A 15048-nucleotide genomic window follows, 5' to 3' on the forward strand; every position below is an offset into this window, starting at 1 on the left:
CATGGATCAGAAATGCATTGACTTTGTAATTAAAAGTTTGTCACAAAGCCACAGAATAGTCCTTGTGGGTCCTTTCCAGAGAGTCCTAAAAATAAGGAGCCTCAGAAAGCAATTCTCTCTTTAAAAAAAAATAGAAATAAATAAATAACGAGAGAGAGAGAAAGCGAGAGAGAGAGAGTTGGTGTTGTACTTTCTATAAAGAGACAAATCCAAACAGAAAAAGACAAGCCAAAACATCTGCAGCTCCCGCAAAGAATACCATAAGAATATGCAGCCTGATATTAAAACATGAAAGTACCAGCTATTTTAGTATTTAAGGTAACATAGTAAAGAACTGTTAGAATCTGAGGTTATGATGAATTATAAAATAACTCCAACATGTGCCTTTAGTTAGAGAGAAATCAAAGCATAAAATTACATATTTTCTAATGTCAGTGTGAAAGTTTTTAAAATGTGAGAATTGCATTTGAACATATAGGTTAGTATGTAATCTGCTCATTTGCAAATATAAAGATTTTTAGAGGGGAACACAAATCTTCATATTTCTGTACCGTCCCATTTTCTACCCTTTTTAGGACACATGCTCAACCTTTCCTTTTCTATGAGTCCCTGGAAAAAATATAAGTAGCTTAAGGATCTGTGAATACGCAAACAAGCTGGTCCATCAGCAAACACCACAGAGCTTCACATGAACACACACAAATCTCTACCTGGTGTGCTAATAAAGCAACCTTGACTAACTTAGCCAATAGAGGGAACGAATACACTGAGCAGACATAATAGATATTCCTTCCTGTAGAGATCAGTGGCAGTCATGCATACAGATGAATACATTTAGTTGCAAAATGCCAGGTTCAAACGTGTTAAAATGGCCATCTTCCTTCTGTTGTTTTCATGGTGAAGTCAACACAAAAGTAAGAAGGATGCCTAACCTAAATAATCCAAGTTACAAGGACTGCCATATTCCTCTTCCACTCTCCTTTTTTATTATAAGATCTTTAGGGGCTATGTCTCTCATGCCTGTTAAGCACTATGCATACTTCTGGCACTATATAAACATCAAGTACTGACAGGTTTCAGAGTAGCAGCCGTGTTAGTCTGTATTCGCAAAAAGAAAAGGAGTACTTGTGGCACCTTAGAGACTAACCAATTTATTTGAGCATGAGCTTTCGTGAGCTACAGCTCACTTCATCGGATGCAGTGAAGTGATGAAGTGAGCTGTAGCTCACGAAAGCTCATGCTCAAATAAATTGGTTAGTCTCTAAGGTGCCACAAGTACTCCTTTTCTTTTTATCAAGTACTGATTGCACCATAGCTCATAATGTTTCAGAGTCATACTATATACCATGAATCAGAAAAGATTTATTATTGTGCTGTCTTGTACTTAAGCTGGAAATTTAGTGCAGAGGTTTTGTTCTTGGTTTAATAAAATCTACTCATTGTAAGGCACCTGTGACAATGAAGGAGCTATGTAAATAGTGCCAAAAGGCAGTAGGAACTTTAAAAATGTTAAGTATTTACACTTCCTTGCAAACCAACAAGAAAAATGAGTATCTTATAAACCTCACAGTCATGTTGTTGCCTGCTGGTCTCCTATTCAATAAACAATAGCTGTAAAAACGGGGAAAAGAGTTACTACGAATTCTGATTTTTCTTTGCAGATTATGAATGGATCAAAAACTTGTGCAAGGACTGAAATGCTACTGGTCATAAAAGCAAATTATGGTCATAGAACAGTTATCCCCACCTACAGCGTGACAAAACACAAGACTTTTTTGCTGCAAAGCTTTTTTTGGTGAGGACAGTGGCAACACAAAAGCTTTTAAAGACATTTCATTGTCCAATAGCCTTGTAATACTCTGCATTGAATTAGAATATCAGAAAACACATTAAGGATGATTGTATACTAGCCAGAAAAAGCAAACTGGTCTTTCCTTGCTTCTGATGAGTCATGCAAATGATGTGATTAAGCAGATAAGTGTAGCCAATGGTCAATGCGTTATGGATGGTTGCCTTGAGATGACAACTGCACTACAGAACGTGTGTGTCACACTGTTCAGATTTAAAAACAGAAAAAAAAAATAGCAAATCCCCCATACTTCTAACCTCATCCTTAAATAGTTATTACTCACATTGTACTGGGCACTTTTCCAAAGGTAGAGAGACAAGGCTCACTGATGCGGACAATTTTACAGGCTTACACTGCAATTAAAACACCCCTGGCTGGCCCGGGTCAGCTGACTCAGGCTTGCAGGCCATAAAAATCACAGTGTCGATGTTTGGGCTCCAGTCCAAGCCGGAACATCGACACCACAATTTTTTAGCCCCGCAAGCCTGAGTCAGCCAGCCAGGGGTGTTTTCATTGCAGCGTAGATATACTCGCAATCAGACAAACTTAGGAAGGGGCAGACAGAAGGAACAGGTTAAAACATAGGGAGAGAAGGGTTCAGGCAAAAACAAATAATGAGATCAGTATTATGTTGTAAATAGAGCATATGAACTCCACAGAAGTCAGTGGAGCTATGAGAAAAGGAGTACTTGTGGCACCTTAGAGACTAACCAATTTATTTGAGCATAAGCTTTCGTGAGCTACAGCTCACTTCATCGGATGCATTCAGTGGAAAATACAGTGGGGAGATTTATATACGTAGAGAACATGAAACAATGGGTGTTACCAGACACACTGTAACCAGAGTGATCACTTAAGGTGAGCTATTACTAGCAGGAGAGCCGGGCGGGGGGGGGGGGGTAACCTTTTGTAGTGATAATCAAGGTGGGCCATTTCCAGCTGTTGACAAGAATGTCTGAGGAACAGTGGGGGGTGGGAGGGGGATAAACATGGGGAAATAGTTTTACTTTGTGTAATGACCCATCCTCTCCCAGTCTCTATTCAAGCCTAAGTTAATTGTATCCAGTTTGCAAATTAATTCCAATTCAGCAGCCTCTCCTTGGAGTCTGTTTTTGAAGTTTTTTTTGTTGAAGTATTGCCACTTTTAGGTCTGTAACAGAGTGACCAGAGAGATTGGAGCTATGCTAATTTACACCCTCTGAGGATTTGGCTCTCTACGCTCTGGGCTAGTTTTTGGTTTGGCATCTGACTCGTGAATTTCTGAAATGTGTTAAATTTTACATTAGCAGTTTCAAGAATGTTTTGTGGCAATGTCTGCTCACCGATCAGGATTAGCTGCTCCCTAGCAGTGTGTGAATAATTCAAATTGCATGCATTGCTTTTGTAATTATTTTAAGTGACTTCTAATCAGGATTTAAGGACCATGCCTCTACTCTCATTTCTAATTACAAACTGATGCTTGAAGGACTTTAGCTTGACTCAAGTGCCCCTGATATATGCTGCTCACGCCTAATGCATGCTGGCCTTCTGACTATTTCAAGGTGGCATGAAAAAAGAAAAAAACAACCTCTTTGGTTAAGGAGAAATCATTTTCTACTATATGCTGCTGTAATGCTGATCTGATCCTCTTAACATCAAAAGTAATGTGATGATTTGGGGCTCTAACTCCCTCACAAAACTATTTTAGCTAGGTCTGCAAATATATAGGTGAGGTGTAGGTATTAGAGGCAGTGTTTTATTGATCAGGAAACATCTCTGCAGTCGGATTTCAAAAATGGGTCAGATGGAGGAATAAGGTTGCAACTAAAGCTTTCTCGGACGGCGCGTATTACGGATCTTTGGATACAGTCTGATTTTAAAGTAGCATAACATTTGGGAAGAAGATAATATAAGAATAATTGACAGAGGTTAGGTGTGGATAGAAAATAGCTGCTTTAATAATGTTTGACATTTCCCTGTATCCTAGGGCTAGTCTATCCGTTGAGTTTTAGCCCGCAGACGTGTGCAGTCCGTGGGCAGGCAGCAGACTAGCACAGACTTGCCTGAGGAGCACACTGTAGAACTGTCCTTGCTTCAGGGCTCCCACATCCCTCACTCAACATGCTGTGGCTCAGTCCTCTTTCTATTTCTTCCCCCTTACCAAAGGCACCCTTCCTCCAGTAGCTACCAAGGCCAACACCCAGGCAAGCAGACATTCAGTGACTGTCAAAAAAGCAACCATTTTATCCAAGATACCATAGCTATTGGGTTTATATGCAAAATGAAGCCTTTTCTGTATGCAAACAATACCTCTCTTAAAACACACACACTTCTCAGCCAAGCGGCAGCGCTATGTTCACAACTCATCCACCAACTCTCTTTACCTCTGTCTTCACTAGGGGAAAGAGTGATTTAACTCAAGTTAAATAACATGAGGTAAAATGCTACTGAAGACAAGGCAGTTTGTAGTTAGCACATGAGCTAGGAGATCAAGGTAAACCCTACCAAGTTAGGTGGTCAAAGTAAAATGCTCCCCCCATAGTCTAACTTGACCTGCAAACACTCAGATGAAAGCTGCAGACTGCCTTTTCTTTAGGATTTAACCTTGTGTTATTTAACTCCAGTTAAACACACACACTTCTCCCCTAGTGAAGACACATCCTCGCTGGTTGTCAGGATGCAATTATTGGGGGGAATGAGGACCGGGACGGGTGGGGGGAGGGGAGGGGAGACACACGACTAAGCGTGTCCCAAGAATTTTGCCTAAACAGCTCTCAGATACGGAATTCAGATTTGGATACCAGGAATGAGGGAGAGGACAGTAATATTGTGCTGGGGTCATGAGGGGTGGCTAGACAATAACTATCTCAGCTATCTGAATTCCAAATCACTTTCAGCAAAACAAATATTTTCTGTACTATAAAATAAGGCTGCTTATCTGGCCTCCTTATCCAAAATAGTAACAGTTTCTGGAAACGTGAATAATACTGGATCTAGTTGCTAAACACAACTTTGACATCCACTCCCCACCCACTGCCCAATTAAAAGTATTGTCAAAGTGCACCACAGCCCCACATGTTTCTCATATATACAGTAAACCAGGAATATTTCACAATATATCTGAAGATTACAGTAGCTAAGACCTACGCAATTTCAGTTTAGCACTTACTAAGCATAATTGTGGGTGGGAAATCAGTCACTGAAGTGTCAAAAAGGCCCCATTTTTATTGGTGCATCATTTTGGGAAATAGAATATGCTTTACATATGCTTTTAAAGTCATACCTTTCCAGTGCTTATTAGTAATGGATGACTAATTGAGGGACCATTATGAAAATTGTAATAAACAAACTGAATTGGAAGCCCTATATTAAGAACACAAAGCTGTTTCAAGGCTTGTCTACAGTTTGGGGGGTGATTAATATGTCTAGTCAATTGAGAAACATTTATTCCTGGTAGGTACAACGGAAACACACACGGCAAAATTCATTCCAGGTGACACTTCATTGAGCTTAGTGGAGTTACACCAGGAAAGGATTTAAGTTTGTGTAGAAATACCTAGATTTTTCAGTGAATAAATATCAAAAAGTTACTTCCAGCTTATTTTCTCTTGTTTAGTTTAAAAAGTAATACATCGAAACACATGGGGACAACTCTTCCTATCCACACAAACAACACTGCACTCCTCATACAGTCACTAATTTTAATATTAATATTAAAATATTAATAATCTACTTTCTGCTAACACTGAAGTACCAAATCTGACTTCTGTGACTAATTTATCCCTAAGCAATTCAGCAGATTGTTTTATAGTCACAGGGTAAAACACCAAGTCCTTCAGTATGTTAACCATTGGGACCATCATGAAATACCACATGTGACTGTAGAAGATTAGACAGTTGAAGCATCACCCTTTCTCCAGAGGAAGAGATATTATGGGCTAGATTTACTAAGGGACTTGGACACTGGGAACACTAAGCATCAAAACTCAACTTATAGGGGCACACACAAAAAAAAAAATCACTGGGGTTCCCAAAGCCTGGGTTCAGCACCTAGGTCTCTACACAGTGAATGAGGAGAGAGGGGCACTTAGGAATGGGATTCACCAAAGGGTGCATGATGAGCACAGAGACACCTAAACCTAGCCCATGACAGATGTCAAGGAGAGCAGGGTGTGTGCCAAGCCCTATCCTGCTCTGGAGAGGACACCTAAGTCTAGGAGGCACCTACCTCTGCTTGGGATTCAGTCGTGGACCCTCTCCTGGAGTCAGGTGGCTAAGGCATTTCTTGCCAGAAATGCTGTTGCGGCTGTGGTGATGGTGGCAGCCACAGAATGACCTCTATCATAACTTTCAGCCCAGTGGTTAGGGTACTTACCCATAACATGGGGGACCGAGCTTCAATTCCCCACCCCCCCTTGAGAAGAGGGATTTAATCAGGGATCTGCCACGTCCCAGATAAGTGCCCTAGCCAGCAGGCTAAGAAGCCATTCTTTCTCTCTGTTCCAATGATTGAATTCATACGCAATGGAACAGCTTCAATAGGGGAGATTGAGGAAGCCCCAGAGCAGAATATCACATAGCACAGTGGCTAGGGCACTCACCTGAGAGGTGGCAGATCCCTGTTCAAATCCCTTTTACCCCCCTGGAAGATAAGAACCTCAACCAACGTGCTAAGAGTTATGAAGAAGATTCCCCCACACTCCCCGGCAGTTTTGCATGAGCGTGCCCACTAGATCAGGTCCTACAAGCAAGTTAGATGAAGGAGAGCCTATCTTCCACCAGTCCTGTGGGTCAGACTTCTGGTTGCCAAGAGGGAAGCAGCAGTGCACATGCTCAGAGGCCCACACATAAGCATCTATGGAACTTTTACTGCAAAAAATTAGGTGACTACAAGGTTAGACAGCAGCTGAGTGGGGGTTTTGTGAATGCCAATAGCACCTACACCTGGGCTTGGGTGCCTAACTGCTACTTTACGTGCCCCTGTCACTTTGTGAATCTAGCCCCAGGAGCCAAGACTCTGGGTTCTGTTTTTAGCTCTGCCACTGACTCCCTGCAGGACTTGGATAAAGCACAACCACTCTGTGCCTCATTTTACTCATCGCTAAAATATATAGAACCACCAACTTCATACTGGTGTTATGAAGTTTGATTAGGACCTTAGCTTGCATTTCTTGTAAACCGTTTTCAGTGAGAAAGTGTAAAATATTTAAATATGGATTCAAGAAGCAAGTTTTAGTCCTCTCTTGGTATTCTCACTGCCCTCCTATAACTGAAAGCTCTTGATTTGTTCCAGTGTTTATAATGGCTACTTGGATTTTCCAATTAGTCTGCATAGCTATCCTATGGGACAAGGAGACACAGAAAGAAATCCAGATACTGGATTCAATGGAAATCTAAGGCTTGTATCTCAAGAATATAAAGTGAACAACAGTGACTTGTTATTGTTAAAACTCTTATTACACCCTGCAGTACCTAGGGCAGAAAGTTTCTCTGAAGTATCACAGAACAAGAAAAAACAAAACTTTCCTCTGCCTCTGTTCTGGGATTTCAGAGATTTCAGGAACGAACACCCCTTCCCCCCCCGCCACCTTTTGTTTTGTTTTGTTTTAATTAAAGCAAATTCAGGGAAATGCAAACAAACAAAAGCCTATAAAAGCCCACAAGACTCTCTCTAAATCTCCTAGGGCCTAATGTGAAAGACCCACACTAAGTTAAGATTACAGACACCACCACCTAAATCAGGGGTAGTCAATTAGTTTTTGTCAAGGTCCAAATTTCTTGGTCAATGCATAGTCAAGATCCAGACTCCAGGGGGAAATAATAAATAAAAAAACCCAACAATAATGATAAGTAAATAGTAAGATTTCAGGTTCCGTTCAAAAGCATCTGGCAGTCCAGATTTTCCACCTACTGACTATCCCTGACCTAAATTAACTTCAGGAGAGGCTAGAAACTCACACTAGCAAGGGAGGGCCTCTCCTCCACGCTGGGCCCGAATGAGGGTTGTGGTGCTGGAGCTGATGGTGCTGTTGGGGGTGGTCAGTGCCCTGTAACCAGAGTGAGGAGGAGGATGTGGCGGCAGTGGAAGAGGAGAAGGACGTTGGCCTATGATTTTGGGAACTGAAAGCAAGAGAACTCCTATCCATTCCTACCTTTTGCATGTCACAGTGATTACATCTAAAGTTAACATTTCTATACACCTATCAATTTGACATAACTGATGGGAACAGTACAACTTATACGGAGACAGTTTTGCGACAGGTTCTGAACATCTCCTGTGAGGGTAGGTATGCAAAAGCAGCCAGAGAACAGGGTATGGGGAGACTGCTGCTTCAGCAGCACCATTCCCCTGTCTTTGTGACTCTCATAGACGTCCTTTCACTCTCTTGCATGGAAATTGCTGTCATATGGATAATTTCACACCGACAACCCAGGGAAGAGAAACCTGCAGCCTCTAAGGAGAGGTGATGACAGGTGAAATTTCTTAACCTTATCCATGCTGAAAAATGTTGCCATTTGAACTATACAGGCATAGAAAAAAAGCAAAATCCCACTGCGTACATGAGTGGCCGCTTTTGAAATGTCCAGGGTGCAATAACACCTACAGAAGTCAGGCCCAGATTAACCAATGTGCACTGGGTGCAGTTGCACAGGCCTCCTCTTCCAGCTCAGGTTTAGCCTGACTGCCCCTCTGTCATGATAGGGGGTGGCCTGGCCAAATATGCGTGAGTGGTGGTGTAATGTGGCTCACAGGCTGAAACACCCAGAGCAGGGAGCAGGGTGCAGCCCTGTGGGACAGAAGTCATTGCTGCGGGGTGAATGCAGGACAAGCTTGCTCTCCAATCCCCCAGTGTCCCCACCTCCGGGGCTCCCCTCCACACTGGGCCGGGATAAGGGCTGTGGGGCTGGGGCAGATGGTGCTGTTGCAGGTGGTCAGTGCCCCCTTAGCAGAGTGAGGAGGAGGTGGTGGCAGTGGAAGAGGAGAAGGACGCTGGCCTATGATTTTTGTCCCCCCCATGAATTTACACTAGAGTTTAGTAATTTGAATTGGGCGCTACATCCACATCAGTGGAGACAGTCACACACGCTGATATGAGTGTTTTTCCCAGTTCAGTTTATTCCAGTTCAGGGAAGCAAAATGAGTTATACTGCTATAGAACTCCTTGTCCTGGCATAAGTGCATCTGAGCTAGGACTGTCACCAGCACAAATAGGTCTGTTAAAAAAAAAAAAAGGAGAGCGAGAGAGAGACAGAGACAGGCAGACATCCCTTATAGACATAGTTATGGCAGTAAAACATTTTAAGCGTAGGCCAAGTCTGCAACCTACACTTTCCCCTCAGTCTCAAGCAAGGGGCACGAACAGAGTTGCCATTCCTACTGAGGCCAAGGCTACACTGCAGACCTGTATATCAGTATAACTACAACACTCAGGGGTGTGAAAAATCTCCTAACCCTGCCATGTAGACTGCACTCTGTCGACATGAGAGCTTCTCCCGTCAACATAGCTACCACCTCTTGGGGAGGTGGATTAACTATGCTGATGGAAGACACTCCGCAGTCGGTGTAGTAGCATCTTCACATACAGGGGCGCAGCTGCACCGGTGCAGCAGAGCCGTTGTTGTGCTGTACATGAAGACAAGCCCGGAGTTGTCTTCATGTACAGCACTTGTACACATGTACACCAAGCCTTGGTAGGCAAACATAAAGAAGAGTCTGAAGGACAAAGCAAGAAATGAGAGTTGGTGTTGTTTTGGTCACAATGCTCATCTTTTAGACAGTCAATTTGTTCATTACAGTAGGTCCCAAATTTGGGGGAAATCACAGGGTTCCTTTGCCAAAACCTGGGAGGAACCTCCCCCCACTATTAACAAGACATATTTGGCAAAATGTTGCTCTTAGTTAAATGCGTGCAGACACTCACTTACATGGACTAGGGACATTTAACTTCTAAAAATATTATAGCATTCTACTGTTGATGTTGCCTGAAAGTACTAGAAACAGCTCTCTTTTATAAAAGTGTAATACTTACTGAGCTTTTTCCTGCTCTGAATTAAAATGATAACAAAAATCACAATTTATTTTATTAGCAGCAACATTAAGGCCAAGAGTCAATTCTGTTCTCTCATATTCAGTGTCGTATTTGTAGCATTCATTTTCTCCCTTTGCATTAGCTTTTTTAGCTGCTCTTACTCAGGGGGAAAAAAAATCCCTTTAGCAACAAGATCAACCTCAGTGAGGTCATGCCATACACTAACTTCCTGAAGCTGAGATACAGAAAGATGAATTTAAGCCACATGATGTTGTTCTATTCTGTTTCTTCTATCTATCCAAGACAGATCCCAGCTCAGAAGGGCATTTTAATTCAATTTCATTCTATACAAGGAACTTCATATTCCCCTCCAAGCTGCATCGCTTTATGAAAGGCATCTATACCTTAAAGATAACTGTACACTAAGCACAAATTAAGCTATTAGGAAAACTTTATATTTTTTCTAAATGTATTTCCAGTGCCTAAGTTACCAGGGTTGTATTCTGGAATTATGGGGCTCAGAACAAGAGGTAAAAACCATTCCAGTTTTTCCATGAAGTTGACCAGACACCCCCGTATTCTAGTTCCCTTAAAAAAAATACCAAACCCAAAACCTAGCTGAGTTGTTATTATTAAAAGCTTATCAAATAGCTCTATATAGAATGTATTAGTAACAATGTGTTATATTCCCCAGGTTATGCCAGAATCCAGGGGTTCCCTTACAATACATGACACTTCAGCCCTTTAAGAAAATGGTTTTCAAGATTAATCTCTAAAACACTTTTCAGGTCACGCTCTATTCTCCTTTCTCACCCTAAATCACTCACTCATGCTCACACACCTCTGTTTCTCTAGTCTCCAACAACAGTCATTTCTTCATTTCACACACCCTGACTCTGTTCCTCTCTCTCAGGGTACACAGAGAATCATAGAATATCAGGGTTGGAAGGGACCTCAGGAGGTCATCTAGTCCAACCCCCTGCTCAAAGCAGGACCAATCCCCAATTTTTGCCCCAGATCCCTAAATGGCCCCCTCAAGGATTGAACTCACAACCCTGGGTTTAGCAGGCCAATGCTCAAACCACTGAGCTATCCCTCCCCAATCACACCTTAATTTGTGGCATATAATAGGTATGCCTGCCCACACTAGCTTTAATCTAGTTAGTGCAGGTCACAATATTAGGAAAGATGAGGAAGAAAAGATTTCAGCATGGGTCAGCAACCCAAGTGTACCCCCAGGGTCCCTGGTGGGTATGTACTGGGGCAGCTAGCCCATGCTGAAGTCCATGCCTACCTGGGCTATAATCACATCTTAATTTATGGTGCAGAAGTACCTTCAGGCTTGGACTACACTTGAAATGTATCCCTGTTACAATGATCAGCGTAGCTGCACTAATGCAACCACTTGTGCTTTGCCCATCTACCCTACAATTTGCTGTTGTAACTACACTGGTGTCTATACTGGGGGTTAGCCCTGATTACAACCAAGACCTCATCCTGCTCAATCTCTGTCACACTTCCCTCCTCCCTCCTGACTCTAGGGTTGGAACAGGAGCCTGAAGTAGTGGCAATCTCCTCCCCTCGTTCCCTCTGCGGAGGGCCAACTTCCTCCCTTCGCCGCTTTGCCACCATAGAAGAAGAAAGATGCACATTCATACTACATTCAGTCTCTTCAGCACTCCCTGCTTCCATTCACAGGATTGCTATCAGCAATATAATCAACTTATTCACACTAATTTCCATCCCTATGCCTGCTGCTAAGACCAAGACAGGCCAACAATCCCAGCTGAACTCCCTGCCACACACACACACACCCTGCAGTAACCCTGTTACAGGGAAGAGCATGGTCTGAACATTAGTTTTTATACTAAAGTGTTATCAAAATAGCCCCTACAAAGTGGTCAAATCCTGCTCATTTTAGTCATATAATGAGTCTCAATGAAGTCAATGGAATGATTCACATTCAGAATGAATAAGACAAGTGAGATTTGGCATGTGCCATGTAAGTGAGGTATGGGCTAGTTGCAGAAGGAATATTTGTTAAATGCAGAACTACTATGTGACAGGAAATGGCACAAGTCTGTTTTTCTGAGCAAACTCTAGGAGAGTGTCAAGAATCAAACCTGCTGAACAGTTTTATTTTCTCCACAGTGATCAAATCCCAATGGAGTGATGATCAGTTACTGAGAGATCATGAAATTCTTCTCCTTCAACTGGTTTCTGTTCTTTGTAGCAGTCACGCTTTCTTTCAAGTCTGCATCAATAGTCATCTTTATTTATTGATACAAGCTCTGTTAAGTGGTTTGATTTAACCAATTGCTTTGGTTAGTTTTGACACCGATTGACTCAAGTCCCAGCTCCCATTAATCTTTTCTGTCCACCATGATGAAGCTCTCTTAAATCTCTCCAACTCACACAAGTGGCAGATCATTTTTCAACTTCATCTCATGCTACTCATTGAGGAAGAAGTCTCTTGCTTGCTCGACCAAGGGCAGTGCCCGCTAAACTAGTGCGCGACATTTAAGAACTGAGTGATAGCCTGCTGGCTTTGATAGAACATTTTCCCTCCAACAAAACTTTATAAATCAAGGTTGGAATTTAGCAGTAAGTCACAAACTAGAGCAAAGTTTTGGGAATGACCTCAGGACAATTCTTCCCTCCCCCACAGATACTGCCATGTTACTAAGAAGAGAGGATAATGTTTCCCACTACGTAGCACCTTTCATTAAAAAAATCTCAAAGCAGTATACAAAGATGAACAAATACCATCCCCATTTTTCAGTTGGATAGACAGAAGCAAGAGAGCATTTAAGTGACCTCTCAAAGCCATTTAGAAACTCAGCAACAAAGCCAACAAATGGGTTCTGGCTCCCGGTCCAATATTCACACCATTAGACAAAACTGCCTTGAGGGTTGCTGAGCTGGCTGGTGTGCTCTCTAGGCACTCTCTGGTGGCCAGGGTGCAGCATATCATTGACATCCGGTTCAGGGAAGGTTATTTACTCTCCCTGTTTTCTATCTTCTGCAGGCAATAGGAAGCCATGACAAGAGGCTGTATGCATTCATACAATGGAGGCAGGGAGGTCTCAAGGGAAGGGAACAGTTAGCAGATGAGGAAGTGTCTCCTAGAACAACAGAGAAGGAAACTCCATGCCTCTAAATGATTGAATCATTTGTGAAGGAAGTAGCAACCTTTTAGTACAGTGAAAGGTGCTTTCACACAGTTTTAGTTTCATCCCATTGAAACACCACCTGCAGGAAATCCGTTTTACACAGCCATCATTAACAGTACACATTAAAGCTTAGGTTGCCTATATGAAACCATTACAGTAATAATCCAGCATCAAAGTTGTAGACATGTAACCTCTACTGAGGTGATGACTCCTCTATTCAATAGTGGAGCTAAGGGGCTTAAGGACATGACAAGGCAACACAGGCTAGGCCCACCAAATTAACGTAAACTGTAAAATTTAAGGTGTTATTTTTAAAGAAAAAGTTCTAGCCCTTTTAGCTGTGAAGCCAGACCCTGCACTAGTTCAGACTCAAGATGACAATCTTCCAAATGTGTAGAGAGACTGAAAAAATGGACCTGTCTTACCCACTATGTAACCATGTCAGAGCAACTTGTTATACAAAAATACTTTTTCCCTGACACAATTAAGGAAGACAACAACAACAAACAAATTCCATTCTCCAGAGTAGATGGGATTTGAACATTTAATCTAGAACACATTTAATTAAGGTGGTAGTGAAAGACAGTAGACTATAATGTATTATTTGGAAATAGTATGTAGGCACATCTTACATAATTTTGATTTTGTTCTGACTTTACCTTTGAGAAGACATTAGGTAGGACATTAGCCAACAGTTGAATGTTTCAACAAGGTGATGAGCATCTGAGCGCAGGGGGTTACAGCTGGAACTGTTGTAAAGACTTCACTATAGTAGTCACTACCCTGTATAACTATAATTCAGGAACACATGATTTTTGGAGCAGGTAATTGAAGAAATCATGTCAAATGTCACAGTGCTAGATACAACTGTATTTGCTGAAGTTGTTTCCCCTTCTTACCTACCCTGTTTAGACAGCAACACTTCTTTCTCCAGCCTACTCTAGAGGCATCACCAATGCTGAGATGTATAGCTCTTTGTTCACATGCCAGCATCACTGCCATTCAATCTGAAAGCTGGGTTTCCATGCCCTGAGTTTTCAAAAAGACAAGCAGCTGCTGAGGGGAGATTATAAGTTTAGAGCAGTGTTTTAGGAGAAAGAAAGACAGCAGTTCAGACAGGTGCTCCCAATTTCCTAGTAACTAATCAAGGAGGCAGGGCTCAATTGTGGGAATCTTAGGGCTTTCCAGCTAAAGCTCTTTTCAGGCAATCTTGCAGGAGTGACTCCTACACAAAGGAAAAGAAAAGAAATGCAAATGAGAGGGGAAGAAATTAGTCTGAGTTCTGATTTATGCATATATGCTGCATGCTTTGAGGAAAAATGCACTTGGTTTTCATAGTTAAACAGTTTGCCTTAGCCATTTTCAATGTCAAATAGAGTTTAAAAGATAATCCTCCAGCTTTCTTCTAAATGTTATCCTGTTTAAACTTATCAAGTGCTTCCCAAGCTTCCATTGATACCACCAATTTATTAAAGGCTGGGTGGCTTTTCTTCACTTTGCTGGTCAGATAATATCTCCATAATCTCTCGTGCCATCAGAGTAACACATATTCCTGCTGATGGCAGCAGAACTGATCAGCTACATGCTTCATGTACCTTTTGACCATATAACCACAGTAATTTTGCATATGAGGCCAGGAGAAAGAGAAGGAGAGTTATCAGAATTATTTCACCCTGGTTCAGTCTTTCCCTGAGGTTGAGTCACAAGATAATAATGAGAACAGGTAACTTCCTTCCCCAGAAACATATAAAGCAGAGAGAGACAAAAGCCTACTAAGCCATAGTCCATTGGCTTACCTATGCGGTGTTGTTCCCTACAGTATACTGTTAATTTCTTTGTACTGTACATTCTAGTTTTAAATGACAAGCAATGAAGCAACCATAATTTCCCTTGGGAGTCTATTCTATGGTCTAACAGAACTTGCTATTAGTAAATAAAAATAAAAGAAATGCTGAAGCTTGCTAACATATCAGAGATTTTAAAAGGCCAAATATAAAAATTACACACAACTGTTAAA

Source organism: Lepidochelys kempii, chromosome 1 (assembly GCF_965140265.1).
Source record: "Lepidochelys kempii isolate rLepKem1 chromosome 1, rLepKem1.hap2, whole genome shotgun sequence".
In the NCBI taxonomy this organism is placed as follows: domain Eukaryota; kingdom Metazoa; phylum Chordata; order Testudines; family Cheloniidae; genus Lepidochelys; species Lepidochelys kempii.